We start from the raw sequence: 26,333 nt of genomic DNA on the forward strand, positions 1-26,333 counted from the left end.
CATTTACCATAATCTTTGTAGTCCCTTTTTATTTTCAATTTCTACAGCACGGCAGAACAAAAAGAACTATGACTTTTGTTTTGCACAAAACAAAACAGAGCTGATTCAAAGTTAGTTCTTAGGATGGTTCTGTTAAGTTTCTAAAGTTATATAATCCCTTCTGTTCACCAGAACTTAGGATATTTCTTCAAGTCAGTGACATGGAGGAGGAACTACATGAATTCTAGACTTTATACATCCAAAATTAGTATTTTCTCTCAAAGCTGTCTCTCTGTGTAGCTATCTACCCTTTTCAATGATAAACTTTAAATTTCTAGAATTTCACTTTAGGAACTGCTTGTAGGTCAAGTTAACAAGTTGCATAATAAAATGAATATCCTATCTTCACATTTATTTCTTATTTTTGGCCAAAGATTAATACCCCGTTTAATAACCTTGCTTACTTACCAAATACTTAGCCCTAAATAATATTTGCCTGTTTTCAAAGATGATTTTACCTATTTAATGGTTGAAAATTAAGGCATAAATGAGGACTTTCAATGAAATATGATGAAGTCTCTGAAGATTTTAAAAAATCAATTATTAAACTACTGTGTATATTATTGGACTCTGATTATGAAAGGGAGTATATTTGCTACAAATAAACTTACAACTGATCAATGGAAAGATTCATATTTATATATCTCATAAATAAGATATACATATACATCATGCATGTAACAATGTCTTATTATAACACTCAATAAATATACTTTTTCAATAATCATTCATAAAGACAGGATCAATATTGTTGATTTTTCTTTTTGTCTCAGATCCAATATGGCTTGACACAGCACTGTTACTGATTCTGCCTTTATATAAAATTTTGAGATTTTGTTCACCATGGATTTCTCTGCTTTAATTTTAGTTTTTAAAACTACTACATTAAAGGGCACCTGGGTGGCTCAGTTGGTTAAGTATCTGCCTTTGGCTCAGGTCATGATCCTGGAGTCCTGGAATGGAGCCTCACAGGAAGCTCCCTGCTCAGTAGGGAGTCTGCTTCTCCCTCTTCCTCTGTCCCTCCCCTACTGCTCATGCACACTCTCTCACTTGCTATCTCTCTCAAATAAGTAAAAAAAAAAAAAAAAAAAAAAAAAAATCTTTAAGAAAATACTACATTAAAATACTATTTTTCTGATTGCTAAATTTTTTTGTCGGAGCACCTGGGTGCCTCAGTTGCTAACCATCTGCCTTCAGTTCAGGTCATGATCCCAGGGTCCTAGGATTGAGCCCTGAGTCAGGCTCCCTGCTCAGTGGAAAGCCTTCTTCTCCCTCTCCCTCTCCCCCTGCTTGTGTTCCCTCTCTCGCAATCTGTCAAATAAATAAAATCTTAAAAAATTTTTTTTGCCGCCCTCTTAAACTTTGTTCCTGAGGCAAGTCCTCACTGCTTCAACCTAATCTCAGCCTGCTTTGGCTAATCCACTGGTGTGAGGAAGATCAGAGACATGAACAAAACCTCCCATGCTAAGTCAGGGCACCACCAGCCAATCAAGACATGTGAGATAAATAAATGCTTATTGCTATATGTCATCACTGAATTGTGGACTAGTTGTTATGCAGCAAGAGTTAAGTGATAAAACAATAACAAATACAAGTCCACACAAACTAAGTATTGGGGGATAGTGGACTGTAAGAGCTATGACTATGTTATTCAAATTTTGCTGTTTTTCTGGAAAAAAATAATAATAGTAGATTATAATACTGATCTCTAATAATCAGTACTCCTCTCTTTAAAAAGATTATACTCCCTTATCCCACTGACATCAGACTTGGCATATGACTTGCTTTGGCCAATGAAATGTGAGCCAAAATAAAGCAGCTGGAATTTTAAGAGCTATGGAGTGGCTCTGTCATCAGTCTTTGCTTTTGGACTTCAGGAGACCAGCATCTCCCAGATGGAGATTCTCCTTCAGCCTGGTTTCAGATGACAGACATTAAGCAGAGCTAAGGGTCTGCCTGTGATAGACATAAAATGTGAACAACAAGAAATACCCTGTTGTTGCAGGCCAGGATGATCTACAAGTTGTTAGTTGCCACAAAATAACTTAGTGAAAGCCAACTGCACTGCAGAAAAGTAACTATTGGGAAGAAAAAAGTAAGCCTACCACGGCTCAAAGATGATAGGACTGTGTGCTTAAAAAACTCCAACAAACAAGAAGATTTAATCAGGTAGTAGAGTAAAATTAATATCTAGAAGTCAATACTTCTCATATGTACAAACAAAAAGTTCTTAGGAGCTTTAATTGAAGATTCCATTAATGACACAGCAACAACAAAGATGAAGTACATTGGAATAAACCTAAGAGAAATGTGGGAGACCTAAGGGAAGAAAACTTTAAAAAGGTACTGAACATTTTTTTTTGTTAATTGAACAAATATGGTCACAAAGCGTGTTCTTGAGTAGGAAGAGTCTACACCACTAAAATAGCAACCTTCGCTAAGTTATTTTACAAAGGTAACGCAATTCCTAATACAAATAACAAGTTTTTATTGGAGGAAGGCAGGGTAGAAAGAGGACAGATTCTAATTCTAATATATAAATGGACAATCAAGAGCATCCAGAGAAAACAACAACAACAAAATGAGGATTGAAAGTAGACTAGTCTAGCAAATATTATAATAAAACTTTCAGTAATTAAAATGGTTTATCAAAAAAAAAAAAAAAAAAAAAAACCAAAACCTCAAAACACTGCTATCCTGGCACATAAATGCAGACAGATGATCAGAAAGAATAAGTCCAGAAATAGACTCAAATATACATGGGTATCTGAGCATGTGAAAAAGGAGGCACCTCAAATTAAGGGGAGAAAAAGTAATAACCAGATAAGTATTTAGGGAAAAAATTTAGGTGAAACCATTGTGTACCTGGATAAATTGCAAATAGATTGAGGATTTAAATATAAAAAATGAAAATGTAAAAATTACTAAGAAAAATAAGTAAATGATTTATAAGAATCATTTACTTATTCATTGTAGAAAAGGCCTTTTGGATTAAAATTCCAGAGTCACTGAAAGAAAAACTTGACCGTCACACTAGAAAAAGAAAACTTTCACACAGTGATGAAGAAATATGCCTTAAGCAAAGTCAAAAGACAAACAAGAGGCCGGTGGGGGGGACGGGGGGGATGTCGATGTCGCAGCTCATATCCCAGGGTTTATCCCCCTACTCAATACCAAGCTCCTACAAATCAATAAAGAAAACACCAACAACACAACTGAAAAACGGGCAAAAGAAATGAACACAGATCACAGAAAAAGTAACAGAAAAAGTCCTTAAACATGTGAAAAGCTGTTCAATCTTTCTTATGGTAAGAGAAATATAAATTTAAACAACACCAAAATGTCATTTTTCAGCTACAGAATAAAATTCAAAAATTGGCAACAAGAACTATTGGCAAAGGTGTAAGAAATAGGCACTCCTATGCATTTCTGGTTGTGGGTGAATTGGTGTAACCACTGGGAAAGAAATTTGGCCATTTCTATCAAATTCCAAATATATATACACATTGACTTGCAATCTTACTTCTGAGAATTGATGGCTTAAATACATTTGCACTTTCTGTCTAATGACTTACATTCAAGCTTACTTACTGCAATACAATCTGTAATACCAAAGACTGGAATCAGACTAAATGTCCATCAGTACGGGACTAGTTAAGTAAATTATGATATACTCATTCAGTAGAATACTACACAGTTCTAAGAAAGAATGATGATGATAAAACAGTTCTATATTCTGACACAGAAAGATCCCTGTTAAGTTTAAAAAACAAGATAGAGAACAGTGTGTATAGAATAATACAGAAAGAAAATAAGATGATATATTTATGTTTTATTATAAGTGCATATACAAACTCTGGAAAGATCATTCCAAAAGCCAGTAAGAATCAGTACTCCCCTGATTGGCATAGGGTAGGGAGGAGCTAGGCAGAAGGGCTAACCCTCTCTATTAGAGGATGGAACAGGGACCTTGCATCGTATATCTTATAATATTTTAAAATTTTGAACTTTGTGGATGTATTCAAAATATTCAAAAATTTAAGACAACAAAAACCCTAAACCAGTTTATTGTGGGTAATTTAAAGCTAAAGGGAGGTGGTCTAATGATATTGTCTTCAATAAAACCTGCCCTTGATAGACACTTATACTCATGTTATAATCAGGAGTCCATGGAGAACCATCATTCTTTACCAACAGTCTGCTTAGAGGAATATCTCATTTCTCCATCTAAAAAATAAAGCAGCTTATCCAAGCTCTTCAATTCAATAATTTCACCATTAAGAGCACTTCTGTTACTATTCTTCTAAGCACTTTTAAAAAGCTGAAAACTTCAATTGAACAGACTGCTCATTATAACATAAAATGCAATTTATACATTGATTGAAATGGCTTGATGAGCACCTTAATAATCCTTTGCTTTGAATGAAGAGCGTTAGTACACGGAAGGAAAAGGCCCACTCAAAATGATAATGCAGTGCTCAGAATAGTACTATTACTTGAACTATTCAGTAACAAGGCATATTTGCTTCATTATACTGGCCTGCCTGTCATTTTCCAACACAGCAGTAATAGGATACTGTCATTAAGTCATAGAGCAGCATAGGTGAGTCAATGAGATAAAATATTACAACCATTAGGTTTTCTCCAAGAACTGTATTTATATGGACAGAATTAAATGGGAGGCTGAGAAGCATAGGGGGATGAAGAAAAAAAAGAGGGAGGCAAACCTTAGAGACTCTTAACTCTAGAGAATAAACTAAGGGTTGCTGGAGGGGAGGTGGGCAGGGGATGGGCTAAATCAGTGATGAGTATTAAGGAGGACACTTGGTATTACATGCACTGAGTGTTAGATGTAAGTGATGAATCACTACTAACTTCTATCCCTGAAATGAATATTACATTATATGTTAACTAATTAGAATTTAAATAAAAACTTGAAGCAATAAATAAATAACACAAAGACCAACAACATAAAATGGGAGGCTGAGAAACAAACAGGGGAAGAGGCAGGGCAGTCTGATGGAAGAAACATCACTATAGGGAATGAAGACCTGCATTCTACTTACATTTTCCCTTTAACTAGCTTGGCATTTAATCTGGCTGGGCATCAATTTCCTGGATTGCAAAGTGTGATTAATAATACCTTATCTGCTGCCGTGTACAGTCTGCCATGTGCTCACCAAACCCATTTCCTTTTTCTCCTGGGAATAAGGTTGAACTACATTTCCCAGGTGCTTCAGGTAATTTAGGTAGGGGTCACATGACTGAGTACTGGCCAATGGAATCTGGGTGGAAGTTATACATTTCATGGCTTATAACCCAAAAATCTCTTTGAGGATCCTCTTTGCACTCTCTTCCCTGTCTGCTGGCTGTATTCAAAAGAACCAAGAGAAGAATCTGAAGTCCTAGAAAAATGGCAGAGACCCTAGATAAACAATGTTCACTATGATAGAACTTGAAATGTAGTTAGTCCAAATTGAGATATACTTAAATATAAAACAAACACTGGATCTTGAAGACTTAATATAGAAGAATTTAAAATAACTTATTAACAATTTTATATTGACTGCATGTTGAAAAGAGACTATTTTTGACAAACTGGTTACATAAAATATATTACTAATTTTTTTTACCTGTTCTACTCTTTTTTAATATGGCTACCAAAACATTTGAAATCACATATAATTCACATTTACAGTTCATACTATAATTTATCAGACAACACTGCTTAAGATGTGCAGAACCTTGATTCCTAAATGACCGCACAGAGCAGAACTGCCCTGCTGCAGCGCTCTGCCATCACCATTCCAGAATGTACTTGCAAGGACAAACAGTGAGGCTCACCCCTTGGTCCTTTGGGAGTGCACCCTAGTGGTCCCTGTATGCATACCTGTTCCAGCTGAGACAGAAAAGAGATTTGTTCACACCAAGGGTCAACAGGATGGGGGAGGTATATCTTATGACATGATGGTGGCTATGACCATCATACCTTTAGATTCCAGAAACATCTGGCAAAACTGGTAGGAAAAAAGGATAAATACCAGAGGATCTATTCTCCTTATTCTCCCATCCAAACCTTTATCATTCTAGCTCCACTGGTACTCACGCTGACAGTAACATACCAGTCCTGGGTAGACACATTGTATGGATGCAATTTTAATCTTTGGCACCTGTGCGACCTGGACGTTATGTGTGCCCCCCTTCCAATCAGGGACTCAGGAGGAGAATGTGCAGTGTCCCAGAGTGATAAAAGCATAGGAGATGGCAAATGGTTGCACATTATATTTTCCCTCTTTTCTTGTAGTAAGAATCCTTCAGACATATTGCAGTATTCATGTTCACAAAACATCAATTAATAATCTTCTCAAGGAAGTACTGTGTAGCAATCTGCCAAATTATCAAGTCATGGGATGTGTGGGGGTGCCCATTTCTCCACAAAAGTTGCTCAGGTTTCTGCAAGCATGATCACTGCTAAGAATAAACTGTTTATATTTCCTGTTTCCTGTTGATAATTCCATGGATCAGGCTGATGAAAAAAGTCAGTGAAGTTTTCCCTACCTCTTACTCTCAACTCTTTTTTCTTGGAGGACCTCATCTTAATGGGTCAAACTCAAAGATACTACAAAAGCAAAAAATCTAGGTCTCAGGTATTTCTTGGATATATCCATTATAATTAAACTTTTATATATAATAGCTAAATATAAATGCATTGCTTCAGTATATACACAAAACCTTTAATTTTTTTAATCAGATTCATATGTACTTCCTGAACAAGTTCTACTTTTAATAATAGAGGTATAAATCTACTATAAATAATAGAGGTTCTACTTTTATAAATAGACATATAAACTTGGTATAAATGAGGATTTATCAACTGTAATTGTCAGATTTTTAAAGTTAAGAACCATGTAACAAATGAATATTGTATGGGTCTATGTCTTTCATTTTAAGTGATTAATGCTTCAAAAAATTAAGTATGGCAAAAGTATAATACTCATAATTTTTAGTTTGATAATAAATAAATAATATGTAATAATAATATTGAATATATAATATCAAATGTATAATAAAAATCTGATAGTAAATTTATATAATATCTCAAATATCATATAATATTTGAGTAGTGATCTTTATTTAATATTACTACTACTGTGTCAAAAAATGTTATCCAAGTTCTAGTCTATCAATATCAAGGTTATGTATTACCACCCATATTCATCTTCTGAACAAGTCAAATTATAATACAAGGAGACCCATCTATGTAAGCCCAAAATCAACAACACTAAAACCTGAAGCAAGAAGCAGCTTTCCTAATTGTATAAAAAATGATAGTCCTAAATAGGTAAATAGGAATAGGAATTCCTTCTTTCTCTCTCCTTTATTTCTACCAAATTTTATTTTTGTGTTGTGAAATACATTTTGCAAAGATACAAGTTTATAAATCATAAATACACATCTTAACAAATAATCATAACATGAACACATATGTAACTACCACTGTGCTGAAGAAATTGAACTTTGCTAACAGCCAAGATGTTCCCCATAGGTCCTTGTGCCTAGAGGTGATTAAGCCTATTACTTTATGGCAATCACTTCCTGTTTCTTTGTTACTGCCTTAGCTAGTTAGTATGCAGACCTAAATAAAATAGCTTAGTTTTATTTTTTCTTCTATTTATATAAGTGAAATCATACAGTATGCATTCCTTTCTTTTACCTAACATTATGTTTGAAAGATGTTTTTCATATCCGGTGTGTTGTCTATCATGAGAAAGTCTTCTAGTACATAAAATAATACAAAATTTATATGTAAAGTATAAAGTAGAAGAAGAAAACAAACACTCATGTATCCATCACCCAGTTCTAGAAATTTCCTTTATTTCTAAACTGGGTTTACCTAACAGTTTCTAACATGTTTTGACAAGAAAAAGAAAAGGGGAGAAAATATGTAGAATGATTTACCAACTACTACTGACTTGGTAGTTCAAACCTTCTGAATGTCTTCACCAGGAATACAACCAAACAAGCCTGACCTGCCTATGCTGCCCCTTGAAGCTGCCCTGATGATGCTGAAAGCTGAAGCTTACTTATTCCTGTGGCCAAGCTGCTGAGGCTATACCCTATGGAAAGGAACAAGGACATGAGTATATCCCACCCAGGGCCTGAGATGTTGGAAGCTGCTTTTTGCTGAACTCTCTTCTCAGTACACAGAAGGCTCTACATACAAAATTATTTCGCTGCTCTGGTTTCAGTCCTACAGGCATATCACGATAGCTCATTCCTGTTCCCTGAAGATGCCTCCCCCCAGTTCTGCCACGGAGTGTCTTCTGGTGACAGGCACTACTTACTTTGGGTGATATCCAGCTCATGACAGGGCTGAAGGTCAGCTCCCATTTCTTTCTATGGCCTCCATACACAGAGGTAAATATTCATGTAACAGTTATTTATTGAGCTCCAAGAGCTTGTAAGGTATGCCACGAGATAATATACGCTGCATGGAGTATGGTAAGCAGAGTGAAAGCTCTAGTAGAGCCCCAGTCATGGGCAAAAAAATTAGTCATTGAAGGGCACCTGGGTGGCTCAGGTCATGATCTCAGGGTCCTGGGATCGAGCCCCGCGTCGAGCCCCGCAGTAGGCTCTCTGCTCAGTGGGGAGCCTGCTTCCTTTTCTCTCTCTCTGCCTGCCTCTCTGCCTACTTGTGATCTCTGTCTGTCAAATGAGTAAATAAATTTTTTTTAAAAAAATTAGTCATTGAAGATGCACTGATTATAAAGTAAATGGTAAAAAAAAATCTCTGGAAGAATAAAATGGGCTATACCTTACAAAATAGTTGCTACCCTTTTGGGAAATAGGTTAACTTATTTATTTTGGGCTCTTATATCCTGAGAGATCCTGTGAGGTCAAAGGGGGCCCTCTTACACACCACCCACATGCCACTGCAAAACTCACAATGGGCTTCCTTCCCCAAGTACAGTAGCTCCTTATGGGTAAGTGTTGTTCATTCTCGAATTTCCAATGGGTGGCATATAAGAGGGGTTGGCCTCAATAAATAACTAGTAAACTAATGAATAAATATTTACTATCTGAAACATCACTCTCAGCCAAAATCTAAAATGAAAGCTTAAAAATAAGTTCCCTTATGGAGTTTTCCCTTAATATATAAAAAAAAAAAAAGCCATGCCTTAAGAAGTTGATATACATGTTAACTTGATAGCTTAATATGAATAGCTATAGGGATTCTAACCGTTCTTCTAAACATTCTTAAAAAAAAAATCTATAAAAGGTAGAGCATTATATGCACGACTGGAAGAATTTTCCAATACCTAACTCAGGGGTCATCCACTGGTATATACTCAAGGACAGATGCTTAGCCAGCATGCAGCGGTAAAGCCACCTGCTATTTGCAGGTAGCCATTCTGACTGGCCAGTGCCCATTTCATGCCACATGTTAAATATATAAATATCATGCATTATATAGAAAGAAGGCTACTTACTATAAAATGACAATCACATAACAGTGGAGATAGGATGTCTGCAGAAACCCTGCCACTGGGAAGACGGAATTGTAGAAAAACATCTGAAAATTACCAGTGAATTCTACTTATACCTTAATTAATAAGCTTAGTACATTAATAAGTAAAATATGCAGTTTATTTTTACATAAATACCTTAGAAACTTCCTAACAGAGAAAAGCCTTTTAAATAAAGTTGGAGTGGCTACATTAATATCAGAAAAAGTAAATTTCAAAGTAAGGAATATTACCAGGGATAAAGACAGACATTTCATAGTGATAAAAGATTAAGTTCATTAAGGGGACATTATAACCCTAAAGGTCATTGTATTTTATGAGAGACCTTCAAAATACATAACACAAAAACTGATAAAACTGCAGGGAGAATTTGACAAATTCAAAATTAGATTTGGATATTTCAATACCCCTCAATAATTGATATAACAAATAGACATAAAATCAGTAAATAATTACAGAGAGAGACTATTTGAACAACACCAGTAACCAGTTTGTCCTAACTGACATCCTAGAATTGTCTATCAAAACACAGCAAATGCCTATGAGCATTTACCAAGATAGATCATATCATAACACAGTCTCAATAAATTGTAAAAGATTCAAGTCATAAGAACTATGCTCTTTGGTTACAGTGAAATTAAGTCAGAATGATAAAAATGATAACAAAAAGATCTCTAGAAAATCCCTAAATAGATGGAAAATAAATATTACACTTCTAAATAATCCATGAGTCAAAGAAGAAATCAAAAAGTAAATTAGAAGGTATTTTTAAATGAATAAAATAAATACATAGCATATAAAAATTTTTATGCTGCTGCTAAAGCAGTCTTTAGGAAAAACTTAGAGCATTGAACACTTACATAAAAAATAAAGCCTCAAACAATGACCTCAGGAAATTTGAAAACATAAAAAGAAGATCACTGAGACAGCACACAGAGAGAAACCGTAAAAGTCTAACATACATCAGGTCATCGCCAATCTACTACAGGGTGAACCTTCTCAAAGACGTCCCAAGCCCTGCTAACTATCAGACCTCAGCCATGGAGAATATAGGCCCACAGGCCCTGGATCTGATAAACACTGTAGGTAGCACTTGGCAGAGACAGTAAGTTCCGTTTAAAAGACCAAACAAAGAAGCTGAAGATTGAAAAAAGGATATAACACGTACTACCAGATGTCTTTACCAGAAGTGACTTTTGATGATCATGTTTTTAACAAGATAGCTCTCATAATTGATGAGAATATTTGACTCTTGCTACTACTGTTTTGGGGGTTAAGGCTGAACTTTCATTAAAATGAGTTTATGTTCATAAAAAATTAGAATGAGCCACACGAAACTGCCATTTTCATGTCCAAGACTGTCAAATATTGGAAATTTTTTATTGGTCAAACTAATAATTCCTGAGGCTGCAACAGAGGTGTTAAAAAAGCCACAATACTACAGCTTTTCAGGTTTACTAAATTGACATAATACACAAAGACTAGGATAATATTCTTTTCAATTTTAATTTTTTGCTTTCTTAAGATTCAGACCATGATCCTGCTGTCCAGAAAATCTTTCTCTAACAAAGGCACAATTTAATATCCAATATATCCAATAGGCCACTCTCAAAACATCCTTCTAGAAACACCCAAAAGTCTACATGTGATCATATACATACATGTATACCTATTTCTTGATAATAAAAATGCAGGTTTTGTTCTGGAGAAATTTATCTAGTTTATGCAATGTAAATGTACCTCAATATAGAGCCTGATAGGCAAAAAGAACAATCAAAGCATAATTAAAGTTGTGACTTCCTCTTCATTTTAGCATGGATTCCTTACAAGTGACAGCTTTCCAAATAGGTATTATATCATTCCAATTACAAAACCCCATTTGCACATGTTTCAGAAATATGTCTGTCATATGATATGAGGTGTATGTATAAATTTGGGGAAAAATGGATTAAATAACCTACTAGGTGGAAATTCCAAAGCATCATTTACAGAATTTACAGACTTATTTTATATGCCAGATATTTGGAAGCCAAAACTAAATCTGATACATTATAATGTAGGTCAAAATTGGAGTAAGATGAGAAGTAATACAGCAGAATTTTATGTTAATTAAACTAATATAGGGTACAAACATAAGGCTAAGTGAGGTTATTTGGAAAGAGCCTTGTTGATTTTCATCTTAGTCTAAAGATAAAACCCAGATCTTTTTAAGTGCTCTTAAAATACATGAAAACTACACTCAAGAGGCTTAACATTTTCTCCCATCATTTCTCACAAATTTAAAAGCCTGCCTTTTGGAGCTAGAATCAGGGAAGTAAAACAGAAAAGAGGAAGATAAATTTTAAAAAGGCATTTTTTTTCCACATGCCAGATAAATCTCACTTTGTATGAACTCCATTCATTTCCCTTAAGTCCTAGAATTTTAGTGCATTTGAGTAAGAACATGAAGATTTTCATTTGGCATAATGTCAAGGTAGGGAGTAAAACAGTGCCCACCAACATAGGCAAGCTGTGTGCAGGAGAGACATTTGAGACTCTCATGTCCAAATCTGGAATTGAACAGTTTTATAATCTCTGTCCATCTTATAAAGAATTCCATGTAAACAACAGCCTACCTGAACTGTGAGGCAAGAAGAGGTCCCAAGTACGGTAGGGTTCCTACACAGACAGCCGAAATTTCATGTCCCTCAGCCAAGCCATCCGCTTCTGTCAGTTACTCCGCAACCCACCAGCAGGTTAGAACAGGGCACAGATAGCCCAGATCTTGTAACCCAAGCAGCTTTGGGTTTTTAACCAGCTGTCATTAGTTAACCAGCTTTACAAACAGAGGATATAAAACACCCGGTAGAACTTTCTTTCCTTAACCTGAACACTGATAGGCCTTAGGCCTAACCGCCTAGAAGTTATGAACTGTGTAACTATAGTGAGGTTTCAAATCCTCAGTCCCTCAGCTCCCAGACGGCTAACTGGAATTCCAGTCCACATGTGCCCCCTCACAATTAGCAGGGTTATTTTGGGCACTGACCTAAGTTCTCAGAGAATGTAAGCTGATGGCAAAGGGGTGTCTAATGTGTCCGTTGCTTGGTTACAATAGCAAGCTCACTAGAGAGGCTTACAATCTGTGTGCAGCACTTCCTGGATATCCCACCACAAGGGCTTTTACTTTAGGGAAGGAGAAGCACAGAAATGATACTTCTATGTTTAATACCCACAGAGTGCTTAGGCCCATCATGAATAATGATAAGTCAATAGAAGCACGCAAGTGACTTGGCAGCTTTAGAAAACAAATGAAGTTCTGACAGGCAGTATCTAATCACATAGGACACCACTCCACGAGAAGCCCCAGGAAAAGTAAACTGCCCAGAATCTTATCAAGATTATTCATTCCTTCCACACTCGCACCAAGAAAGCTATAAATACAAAAACACTCCGAACATTATTCCTAACTATGAAAGTTGGTTCTCTCAGAAACTGATACAGACCTACTAAGGCCTTGTATTTCTAATAAACTACTCCACCTACTGGTTAATACGACTGTCTTGTAGCCATATAGCTCATGGGAGAAATACCCAAAAAGAAAGAGTAGAAGGAAATTGCATTGTGCCTCCTTACCCGTGAGTTCTTCCATGAAGCTCTGAGCATTCTGACTCCCAGAAGCTACATGGGATAAATTCACAAAACTTTCAACTTCCTCATCAGCACCCTTCTCATCATTTCCACAAAAGTCAGGACTAAAGGAGAGACGGGACTTGAATTCCCAGGAGGAGGGTGGATAAAATTGGATAAAAGAAAGAATTTATTTCCTGGGTTGGAGCTCTGCTGAGAATGACTTATAGACAGAATTAGCTGAACTTCATTCTGAGAGAAGCTTAAGTTTTTACTTAACCCTTTTGGGTTGATAAATCTAATAGGAAAGCCTGAGAGCCCTGGAGGTAAGCCCTGAGCCGGAGTCTCCCCCAAGAGAGCACCGTGTCAGATGAAGTCTGCGAGTCTCCCCTCTTGCCTTTGCTACTGCTCTCTTAACTTCTTGACAGTCGGCTCATGGGTTACCTCCAGGGCTCTCAGGACTCTCCTTAGCTGGCTTAATGTCCCCTCCTCAATACTCCCAGGCTCTGCTACCACCTCCTATCTTAATGGTCTTGTTCCCTCCTTCCTGGGTCCCCAAACAGGCAGCTGTTGTCTCAGGTACAACTTTGCACAGCTGGCTTAAAACAGCACTGGGACCTGAACAGGGTCAGTGAATACTTGCTTAATAAATGAGTCCTGGGATGTTAAAGAATCACTGGAGTGCCCAGGGCCTGCTTCTGGGTTCAACAAACTCCTGCTCTACTCCCTCTCTCCTGAGATACTGTTAAGTCACGGTGACCAAGAGTTCAGAGTTGGCACGATGGTCATGATGCAGATTTCTTCATTATAAAACTTCATGACTGTCTGAGGAGAAAGCAAATGAATGAATAACTTCATTTCAAATCCTTGGTAAGATGTAGTTAGAGTCCATTGCCATCTCCAAACTAAGGCCAGGTCTGCTGGAGTCAGTCAGCTCCAATGGTAAGTAAGAACACCCCCCCCCCACCCCAAAACAAAAGGCTTTCACACAGTTCCCTCTCAGACATGCAATTACTCTATTTCTCTAATGCCAGATCCCCTTCCTTGAAGCTGAGTTTCTTTCATTTATGATGATAATATAAAAAGGGAAGACACATCCAGTAGTCAAAGCCAACTCACAATGTGGATGAATCACAGACGATAGCTACAAACCGGTGGCAGTTAACCTTCAAATTCTTCAAACATCTTTCAGAATAAGGGAAAAAGTATATTTTCTACTAGAAGTGATGAAACTATTTGGACCACTAGACTATGTCTTGGGAGTTAGTTTTTTCACTACTGGTTTTTAATCTAGAATTTGATAACATAAACTACGGCATTTTTTTTTAAGAGAGAAAGAGAGAATCCTAGTTCTTGGTCAGTTATATTCCAGCAGAAAAAAAAAAAAAAAAGAGAGAGGGAGAAATATGTACTACACAGTATCCTATTTTTAATTCTCATATAAATAGCTGCAAGCTCTTGCCAGCCCAAAAGAAGAAAGATGATAAAATCAAGATTTTCTGACCAGAACCAAGCATTAGCATCAGTCTGGAAAGCTATGTTTATATGAGAATTTACATATTCTTCAGAGAATTTAAGAAGAGTTTAAATTTTCCATAAGCCTGCCATACACCAAAAGTTATGTATAAATGTATATATATATATATACATATATATATATGTTTGTAAAACTCTGATGCCTTCAGACTGGTTCTTGTATATGCAAACAAGAATATAGGAATAGAAGCATTTCACAAAATTAGCTATAAGAGGGATTCTTCTAAGATTCCTATAAGGGAAATGCATTTTGTTAATGGCTCTCACTATGAAATATATTCATTCATTCAAATACAAATTAATGTGTTGTTAAATATCCATTATGTATTAACCTCTGTCCTCAGCCCTTGGAATTTTAAAAATAAAACAAACAAACAAAAAGAAACCCATCACCCCTGTTCTCAAGGATCTTAGAATCCAGACTGATAATAAAAAATAGATAATCACAATGTCATTTGAGAACCCACCTTCAGAGGGTATCATGAGAATAGGAAGGAAAGGAGGGGTATCTCATTCATAATAAGAAAGCTAGTCAGAAAGTGGAGGTAAAGCCAAATTCTAAAGAACAAGTAAGATAGAAGCAGACCTGGATTGGGGGGGAAGCATTCCAGGAAGAAAAAGCATCCCTGCGGGAAGGCCTGGAAGCAGGAGAGTATGAAGAGGTTTTGATGAGGGAGCTGAAAACACCTCCACAGGAGAAGAACCCAGCAGGTGTGGGAGAGAGGCAAGAAACGGAACCAGAAAACAAGATAACTCATCATACTACGAGCCAGCCTAGAGGAAGGGACGTCTAGAATCGCAGTTTACGGTATACCTTAATCCTGAGGGGCTTCTGTGGGCCTTCGGTGGTAGAGGACTGAAAGGAAAACAACTGAATTAAGTCATGATTTAGTTTCCCATTTGAGTCATGAATCCATGCAGATAAAATCAATTGTTGTCACAAAAAAATTACGTAATGGTTGTTCGATATTATTCTCTATATAGTATTCACAATGTAAATATAGATGTTATTTAAAAATAAGCTTTATTTTTAAAGGCAAACATAACACATCTTAAGGCAATGATTCAGAATCACAAAGTCGTTGGAGTTGGAAACCTGGTTCATCTTCCTCTTAAGTAGAGGAGGAAGCGTAAATGCGGACAGCTTGTCATTTGCTCCAGTCATGTGCTAGCAAGGGATGGCCCCTGTTCAAGCACAGAGGTCTCTGAGTATCCCACAGCCCACAGTGCCTGCCTTTGGCATTTGCTGGTGGGGGAGGAGGGGTCCTTGTATGTATAATATATACAATTTTATCCTATGGGCTAGAGGGAGCTACTGTTGGGTTTTAAGCAGACTAGCAAAAGCTTGGGTGAAATTCATATTTTAGAAGGATCATTCCTTGTTTTGTTAGGAGTGGGAATAACTCAGAAAAAGAATGATGATAGTTGGGCCTACGCAAAGGCAGTGGGGAAGGAAAAGAGTGAACATATTGTAGAAATAATGGGGATATAACAAACATGATTTGGTAACCAGATGGATGTGGTGGGTGAAGAACAGAGATGCTGAGCTTGAGCAAAGCCTCATTTCCAGGTGTGGGTAACTGAGTAATCCTGGAGGAGGTGTACAGTGGGAAGCCCGTGAAGTGTGTGTGTGTGAAAAAGGAGATGCCACATAGCCTTGAGATGAGCAGAATTAACCTGAGATCCGTGGAGTGACAGATGTCACAGCCAGATCACCTCCATATCCCATGGGGGTGCTAAATGACATTCTTGGTATTTGAGGTAGTTTGTGCTACCTTTATTGGTCCCTGAGGCCTGAACCTAAATTATAATCCCTGATGCTACTACTATAATTTAATAGTACTTTAAATTTCTATTTTTTATAATTTCTTGAGTTCCATTTCTGGTTATGGCAGATGACTCTATGCAAAAAAACCATGTCACTGAGAACAACTAGACACACAACAAAAAAGAATCTGTTTGAAGGCATTAGAGTTTTATGAAGGCAGGGAGCTAAGAAGTTGAAAAGTTGAGCTGGACTTTAGCAGCTTTCAGTGCTGGAGAGACAAAAACCAGAGCTCAGAATCTACCAGGAGAAGGAGCACTGGTAAAAATCCAGTCTTCCAGGGAGAACCTCTAGGAGACCACTCCAGAGGAGTACAGGTAAACCAGAAATAGACCAGTCCTCCCAAATAAAGCAAGACATACATAAAAAAGGATAATAATCGTGACAAATTGGATTCACCCCAGGACAGCAATGTTGGTTTAGAGTCTGAAAAAGGAATTTTTAAAAAATCATATGATGATCTCAATATATTCAGAATAAAAGCATATTCACAACAATTTAAAAACATGAAAAAAGAAATGTATACTGATAGGAATATAGGTAGACTTGAACAGATAAAGAAATATACTATATTCTGGGATATGAAGACTCAAGATTATGAAAATATAAGTTCTCCCTAAATTCTTCTCTAAATACAAGAAAAACTCTAATAAAAAAACTAACAGAATTTTATTTAGTACTAGACAAGTTGGTTATAAAATTTAAGTGGAAAAATAAGCCACAAAGGCAGAAAATTTTGCAAATATCATTATTTTCAGAACTTTACTTTTAGTTGGGGGTAGATTTAAAACCACTGGAATTACTAATGAAACATATTATAAAATTATATAAAGCAATATGGTACTTATACATGAATAAACAGGCAAATGGAATAGAATACAAAGTTTGAAATATATACGTGATGGAATTGGCAAGAGCAAAGACAATTTGTTCAACAGAAATTTAGACACTAAGGTAATCTTTGACTTTAAAAAAAATTTATAGGGGTGCCTGGGTGGCTCAGTGGGTTAAAGCCTCTGCCTTCGGCTCAGGTCATGATCCCAGGGTCCTGGCTGGAATCAAGCCCTGCATCGGGCTCTCTGCTCAGCGGGGAGCCTGCTTCCCCTTCTCTCTCTGCCTGCCCCTCTGCCTACTTGTGATCTCTATCTGTCAGGTGAATAAATAAAATCTTTAAAAAAAATAATAAAACAAATAAAATAAATAAAAAAAATTTATATGCCCATGTTTTTAAGATATACATCAGGATAAATTCTCAAAGAAAAAAGATTTAAAATGTAAAAATCAAAACTTAAAAGTATTGAAGGAAAATACATAAGAAAAATATTTATAATCTCAAAGTGAAGAAGACTAAAGCATAACACAAAACCTATAGAGAAAATATTGATAAACTCTACTGCAAAAATATTATACTTCTCTATGAAAAAGATAATAAACAAAGTTAAAAAGATAAAAGGCAGACTAAAAAAGTATTCACAAATATTTACATTATTTTCTGTAAGTTAACACATAAATGATCTCAGCAAAGTTTATTAGAAAGGTATTAGTAAAGATTATATAAAAGGGAATATAATTGTCTTTTTTTTTTCTCTATCAAATGTGGTTTTTATTCAACTGATAAGCACTTTTCTACAGTTGCACCTGTGGAACACGTGGCAAAAACAGGAGTTCTTTTCTGTAGACCATTCTTTTTCTTTTTTAACCCTTATTAAAAATGAGATTGGTCCTAAAAATATATAAAAGGAAGGAAATTTAAATTCACAAAAAAACTGTACATTATTTAAAAAGTCACTGAAACACCACATTTGGTTATATAAGAAATCAAGTCCCTTTTGTTGTAAAAGGCACATTGAAACCTGTTGGTGTTGATGGTGCAGTTTCTGCCGGTTACCAGACTAATGGAGGGAGGGGAACAAAGGGGCAGGGAGTGGGTTTTATTATTTCCAACCTGCCTCTCCTGCTGAATACTCTTTATTTGTCAAGGAGAGAAAATCCACCTAGCTCAAGGGGCAGTGAAGATGAGGAAAGACACATGAGAAACAGCCCCCTTGATCATGGTCTCCTCACAGCCCCCTTTCAACCACAGCTTCTTCAAACTGAGGCTCAACCACAGCTTCTTCAAACTGAGGCTCAACCACAACTTCTTCAAACTGAAGCTAGGATTCCACCCTGCCTTAACAGAGCCTGGTCCCTAGGGAAAGAGACAGACCCAGGAGAGGAACACAAAGCAGGAACATGGAGATTTCACTCTCCCATCCACCTCAACTCCAACAACAAAATTAATCTAGTACCTTTTAAACCAGGGGGAAAATGCCACCAGGAAAAGAGCCCCCAACTGTAACAGTTCCAAATGTTTGATTAACACAGCTTTGTTACAGTGCTGTTCTTCAGATAAAATGTAAAGTCAATTGCAATATTGTTCAATGCACCTCTTAAAAGCAAAAACAAAAAGCAGCAACAAAAACCTCAAAATGTCAAATAAAATTCAAAGTTTTAAGGTTTATGTGACAGAAAAGGCAACTTTAGAAATAGGCCATGGTGGGGGGGGGTATAAAAAAATAAGGAAGGGGCTGCCCTACTTTCTCATTCCCCACACCACCCCGAGCCCCTTCCATAGCTATCCAGTGCTGCCAGAAGTATAAGGAATGGTCCAACTCGCCTGGCACCTCCTCCCCCACCAATGGAACATTTCTTGGATGACTCAGCTCTCCACTTGGGCTAGCCAGCAGCCATATCCCCAGTGCAAGTACTCATAATTCAACCCCACTTAAAATAAAAGAATTGAAAATTAAAACTACATTGAAATGCCATTTTCATTTATCAGATTAGCAAGAACAAAGCACTAGTGAGTATTTGCGTTGAAAGAGGCATACTCATATCTTGTTGGTGAGAATGTAAATTAGCCCAAGATTTATGAAAACAATTTGGCAATATCTATCAAAATTATCCATATAAGTCATATATCCTTTGAGCAGCAAACTATGATTTTAAGAATTCTTTTCCTGCAGGTATACTCACATACTAGAAGACAACATGACAAAACTATTCACTGCAGTACTGGAAATAACATAAATGTCCATTAATAGAGGACTGATAAAATAAATGATGTTATATGTATCGTGGAAAACTATGCAGTTAAAAAAGAATAAGACAGCTCTTAATATTCTGATATGGAATGTTCTCCAAGAGACATTATTAAATGAAAAAAACCAACAATATGCAATGCACTTATATAAAGTTTGCAACATTTGCATGAAAAAGAAAAATGAATAACTATTCATCCATAAATAGAACCTGAGTGTATTTTCTGTGGCAAGTACTTTTCTAGGCCTTGCGGATACACCAGAGAACAAAACAGAAAAGGACAGATAAGTAAATAAAATACAGCATTTGTGAGATAGTAGTAGGTGCTATGAAGTAATCGAAGAGCAGAAAAAGGGGACCAAAGAGGACCAGGGTGATGGTGGGGAGGCTGCTTTATACAGAGTGGTCAAGAAAGAATTTCTGATTAAAGTGATATTTGAGGGGCACCTGGGTGGTTCAGTAGGTTAAAGCTACTGCCTTCTGCTCAGGTCATGATCTCAGGGGTCCTGGGATGGAGCTGCATCAGGCTCTCTGGCTCAGCAGGGAGCCTGCTTTCTCCTCTCTCTGCCTGCCTCTCTGCCTATTTGTGATCTCGATCTGTCAAATAAGTAAATAAAATCTTAAAAAAAAAATAAAGTGAAATTTGAACAGAGATTTCAAGGGCATGAGGACTGAGATAGGAGGGTATCTGGGGGAAGTGCTCCCCAGAAAGTCCAAAGAGTCAGTGCAAAATCTCGGAGGAGTATGCTTAGCGTACTTGGAGAACCACTAAATAGAAATGGAGAAAGGAGAGCGTGTAGGAGATGTAGCCAGAAAAGTTGGCAGTGGGAGAAGGAGGGACACAGAGAGCCACTGGAAGACTTCAGGCTTTTATTCTGAGATGGAAAACCACCGGAGTATGTCACTGTGGCTTCCTGGGAAGCAGACTCTAGAGTGGAGATTCATGTGCCAGAAGTTTCTTGGGGAGTGCTCTTGGATTGAACTGTTGAGGAAGAGGAAGGACACAAGCAGGCCTGGGGAAAGTGGTGCTACAGTGCAGTTTCAAAGAAGGCCTCAGCCTACCTCAAGCAAATTCTGCAATGGAGACGGCTCTTCAGACTGCCCCAAGTTAGAATAAGGAAGCCAAACCATTATAGCCCCACAACACGTTCCTAAATAGACCCTAAAAAGCTAGATTGCTGTGAGCTCATCAAAGAGTGGGAGAAGAGGAACTAGAAACCATAATCAGAGACAATTTTCTAAGGATTACTGTGGCCAGGTGAGCAAAGATACGAGGTGGTAGCTGGCAGGGAGTGTGCAAGCTGAGGAAGAGTTCTTCCTTCCTCTCTCGGACTGGGAGGTTGTACAGCTTGTCTGTGCACGGGAGGGAATAATGAGGCGTATATTTTTTCTGGAAGGATTTATGTGAAATTGATAGCATGACTTCCTCTGAAGAGGGGGACTGTGAGGTAAGAGAATAAGGGCAGGAGAGAGACATCTTTTTTAGTGTTTCCTATTTTGTATCTTTGCATGCATTCTCCAATCACCATCGACCAATAAAGTGTAACAAATAAAGCAGATTTTTAGAACACTGACACAGAAAGAGATCCTAAAATGTAATGTAAAGTAACAGAGTTGGTTAAATAACAATAACCAAGATGTTTTAAAAATTACATAAATATGAATGTAAATACACACTAAAACTCCAGAAGAATATATGTCAAATTATTAACAGAGGTAATCTCTAAGAATATAAAAGGAGAATTCACCTTTGTTGTCCGTTTTTTTTTAATAACAATCTTATATATCAGAAAGATATATATTTCATATTTTAAAAGTATTTTTCCTCTACATGAAACTACTAATATGAATTAATTCCCATTGTGTTAAAGCAACCAGGAAACCAACTAGGTACTTCCCTGGACTAGTGGGATCTTCAAGAATAAGCAGATGAGGATGGGGACTGGAGAAGAAAAGTCAGACCCGGGCTGATCAAGTAAGAGTATTGAACTCTGGCTCCGAAAGCATGTCTTACACTGCTTTATGTATCAAACCCTACCTACTATTACTGACAGACACCCAGATTCAAACAAATGGTAAACAAAAATAGATTTTTAAAAATTTGGGGGGCTCCACACTGGTTTATACTAAATCACAAAACCGTTTCTTCCTTCCTTCAAAATAGCTATGTGAGTCACTTTACACAAATAAGAACAAATCATGGAAAGAAATCCAACATCAGAAAGCATGACTGACTATGAATGGACACCTTGACTATGAATAGGATACAAACGTTTAAGAAGAAAGCCCTTTGGATACTACATTTTGTGTTATTATTTCAATCATAAGATGTCAGGACTTAACACAGATCTTCCATTAATGAAAGAGCCACATAAGAGAATTCACTATTTAGGTCAATTGTGAACTTCTTCATCTTCAAGGATGACTCCAACATTCTCTTGCTTTGCAGCTATGATATTTTTCCACTCAACCTGGAAGAATATAGTTCAACTTCTCTTTCTTCTAAATATCTAACAGAGTAGCCATTATTTCTCTCTCAACCAAGCAGCTGCCTATCATTTGTTTGAGTTAAGAAATGCAAATTTATTCACAATGCACTCCTCAAAGAAAGACTATTAAAAGACAAACTCTGGGATGCCTGGGTGACTCAGTCTGTTAAGTGTCTGCCTTTGGCTCAGGTCATGATCCCCTGTCCTAGGATCTAGCCTCACATCAGACTCCCTGCTCAGCAGAGGGCCTGCTTATCCCTCTGCCTCTGCTGCTTTCCCTGCTTGTGCTCTCTCTCTCTGTCTAATAAATAAATGAAATCTTTAGAAGGGAGAGAGAGATAAATTCCAACACTAAGCTCCAATTCTCTTACATTTGCAGAAGGACTGTTTTTTCCCCTCACAGTTCAAGGAACCCTGCAAATCCCAAATTGGCCTCACAAGGCATAAACCATCACAACTCCAGCATAAGGTAGGTAAAGAACTCTATAAACCTCTTAGCTATTAACTTACTAGAGATTTCTGAAGCACAAGAATTGTGACAAAAGATAAAATACATGAGCCCATCTATATGATATACAGAAAAATATTTAGGATACAATATTAAGTTAAAGGAACAATACATACCTTGATTACATTGAAACCAAAACCAGACAAGAATACTAGAAGAAAAGAAAATTATAGGCCAATATCCCCGATAAACATAGATGTAACAACCCTCAACAAAGTATTAGCAAACCAAATTCAACCATACATTAAGAGGATCATATACCATGATCAACTGAGACTTATTCCAGGGATGCAAGATGGTTCAACATATGTCAATCAATCAATGTGATACATCACATTAACAAAATGAAATACAAAAATCATCTCAATAGATGTGAAAAAATCATTTGACAAAATTCAACATCCATTCATGATAAAAACACAACAAATGGGTACAGAAGGAATGTATCTCAACATAATAAAGGCCATGTATGACAAGCCCAGAGCTAACATCATACTTAATGGTAAAAAGCTAGAAACTTTTCCTCTAAAATAAGGAATAAGACAAATGTCCACCCTCACCACTTTTATTCAGCATAGTAGTATAATTCCTAGCCAGAGCAATTAGTCAAGAGAAAGAAATAAAAGACATCCAAACTGGACAGGAAGAAGAAAAACTGTCACAATTTTCAGATGACAAATATAAAAAGCCCTATCCATTAAAAAAACCGTTAGAACTAATAAATGAATTCAATAACATTTCAGGATGCAAAATCAATACACAAAAATCTGTTGTATCTCCATACACTAATAATAAATTATCACAAAGAGAAATTAAGGAAATAATCCCATTTACAATAACATTATAAAGAATAAAATAGTTAGGAATAAATTTAACCAAAGAGGGAAAAGACCTGTATGTTGAAATCTCTAAGACATTAATGAAAGAAATTAAAGGCACAAAGAAAGGGAAAGATACTCCATGCTCATGAATTAGAATTATTAATATTATTACAATGTCCATAATACCCAAAACAATATACATTCAATGTAATCCCTATCAAAATTGTAATTTCATTTTTCACAGAAATGGGATAAAAATCCTAAAATTTATATGGAACCATAAAAGACTACAAGTAGCCAAGGCAATATTAAGAAAGAACAAAGCTGGGCGCCTGGGTGGCTCAGTGGGTTAAGCCTCTGCCTTCAGCTCAGGTCATGATCTCAGGGTCCTGGGACTGAGCCCCGCATCGGGCTCTCTGCACAACAGGGAGCCTGCTCCCCCCGCCACACTTCTCTCTGCCTGCCTCTCTGCCTACTTGTGATATCTGTCAAATAAATAAAATCTTTAAAAAAAAGAAAGAAAGAAAGAACAAAACTAGGGGCATCATGCTCCCTCATTTCAAACTACCTATAAAAGCCATAGTAATTAAAACAGTATGGTTTTCGCATTAAAAACAGACACAAAGATCAATGAAAGAGAATAGAGGACCCAGAAATAACTAAATATATAGTCAAATAATTTACAACAAAGGTGCTAAGAATGTACAATGGGGAAAGAACAGTCTCTTCAATAAATGGTGTTTGGAAAATTGAACAGCCACATGCAAAACAACAAAACTGGATCAGTACCCTACACCATACACAAAAATTAGTTCAAAATGGATTAAACGACTTGAATGTAAGACCTGACACCATAATATGCCTAGAAGAGATCATAAGTGGTAAGTTCCTTGACACGGATTTTGGTGATGACTTTTTTTTTTTTAAACCAACACCAAAAGGAAAAATAACAAAAGCAAAAAACAAACAAATGAGATTATACCAAACTAAAAAGCTTCTGCACAGCAGAGAAAACTATCACCAAAATGAAAAGGCAACCCACTGAATGGGAGAATATATTTGCAAGTTATATATCTGATAAGAGGCTACTATTCAAAACAAGTAAAGAATAATAGCAAAAAAAAAAAAAAATTTTTTTTTAAAGGAGCAGAAGATTTGAATAGCCATTTTTCCAAAGAAGACAAACAGATGGCCAACATATACATGCCCTCCATCATTAACCATCATAGAAATGCAAATCAATACCATAATGAAATATTGCCTCACACCTATCAGATTAGCTATTAACAAAAAGATTAGAAATACAAGTGCTGGTTAGGATGTGGAGAAATAAGAACCCTGTGCACTGTTAGTAGAAATGCAAATTTTTGCAGTGACTGTGGAAAACAGTATGGAGGTTCTTCAAAAAATTAAAAATACAACCATGTGATACAGCAATTCCACTTCCAGGCATTTATCCAAGGAAAATAAAGACACTAATTCAAAAAGACATATGCAGCCTCATGTTCATTTCAACATTATTTACAATAACCAACACATGGAAACAAACTAAATTTCCATCAATATATGAATAAAGAAATCGTGGTGTGTATATATATATATCTGTATATATATATATATAATATATACATACACACACACACCACAAAGTATTATTCAACTATGAAAAAGAATGAAATCTTGCCATTTGTAACAATATGGGTGGACTTCAAGGGCATTATGCTAAGTGCAATTAAGTTAGACATAGCAAGACAAATCTTACATGATCTCTCTTATATGTGGAATCATGTATCTACATATGTATGTCTACATATACAAATAAAAATATACACACAGAATTCCTTCTCAAGATTATATATATATATATATAATATATATACATATATATGTATATATAATATAACTAAGCTCATAGTTGCAAAGAATAGATGGGTGGTTGCCAGAGGCAGGGGGTGGGGGGACGGATGAACTTTTTCTGTTTTTTTCTTTTTAGTTTAAATAAATTGAGTTTTTTAAAAAGAAACAGTATAGGGGCACCTGGGTGGCTCAGTTGGTTAAGCATCAACTCTTGGTTTTGGCACAGGTCATGATCTCAGGGCCATGACATCAAGCTCCGTGCCTGCTATGCACTCAGCATTGAGTCTGCTTGAGATTCTCTCTCTGCCTCTGCCCCTCCCCACTCTCTAAAATAAATAAGTAAATATTTAAAACAAAAGAAACAGTATAAAATTGTGATGGAGTCTGAGTCCGACTTTTTATACATGTAAATAGAAACTGGAAAAAGGAAATACATCAAAAACGGTAATAATGCCTGTCTCTAGTGGGCCACAGATTATTTTTATCTGACTGTAAGACTATATATCATCCATATAATTTGGGGGGAAATAATGGAAGTTATTTGTAAAAGCAATTGTATACAATGGTAAAAGTCAATGAAAAGAAGAAGTAGGTGTTTACCTGGTGTAAGCCACATGTTTCTAAGTCTAACCCAGATGGAATTCCTTCTCGGGAAGCAGCCTCCTCATACCCCTGGGGGGTCTTTTAACATGTCAAATTCTCATAGAAATAGGATTGGGCAGCTCCATTCTCCTTTCTCCTTTCCTCCCAATATATTTCCTTCAACCTTCTCTAATTTGAGACTAGCTCCTTCCTCCTAGAAATTAATTTTATTTTGAGCCAAGGAGAGCAACACAGTAGAAATCAGGAACTCTTGTGGTGAATGGTGAATTCTATTATACCAAGGAGGCTTATTGATGCTTCTCTTCTATTCCCTGCTTTAATCCAACCATTCTCTCCCCCTCTAACCTGTGTGGCCAGGCTCTATACATCCCCACCTCCTGCCTAAAAGCCAAAGTCTTTCTTCATACAGAGTCATCATGGGGTAGGGTGTGTGTGTTCTGG

The 26,333-nt window shown here is 36.5% G+C and overlaps 1 protein-coding gene across 4 annotated transcripts in view; it reads right to left on the bottom strand.

Moving 5' to 3' along the window:
- The window catches only part of AKAP6 (A-kinase anchoring protein 6), a 464,347-nt gene that overhangs the window by 293,335 nt on the left and 144,679 nt on the right, over window positions 1-26,333 (bottom strand). Inside the window, exon 1 of one of the 4 annotated variants that reach the window (XM_082737847.1) lies at window positions 12,182-12,601. The exons of the other annotated variants lie outside the window; for them this stretch is intronic. The gene's annotated coding sequence lies outside the window, so the exon portion shown is untranslated. Of the gene's footprint in view, window positions 1-12,181; window positions 12,602-26,333 lie in introns of those variants that run through there. 4 annotated transcript variants of the gene reach the window in all.

This window comes from Mustela nivalis, assembly GCF_964662115.1.
Source record: "Mustela nivalis genome assembly, chromosome: 6".
Classification (NCBI taxonomy): domain Eukaryota; kingdom Metazoa; phylum Chordata; class Mammalia; order Carnivora; family Mustelidae; genus Mustela; species Mustela nivalis.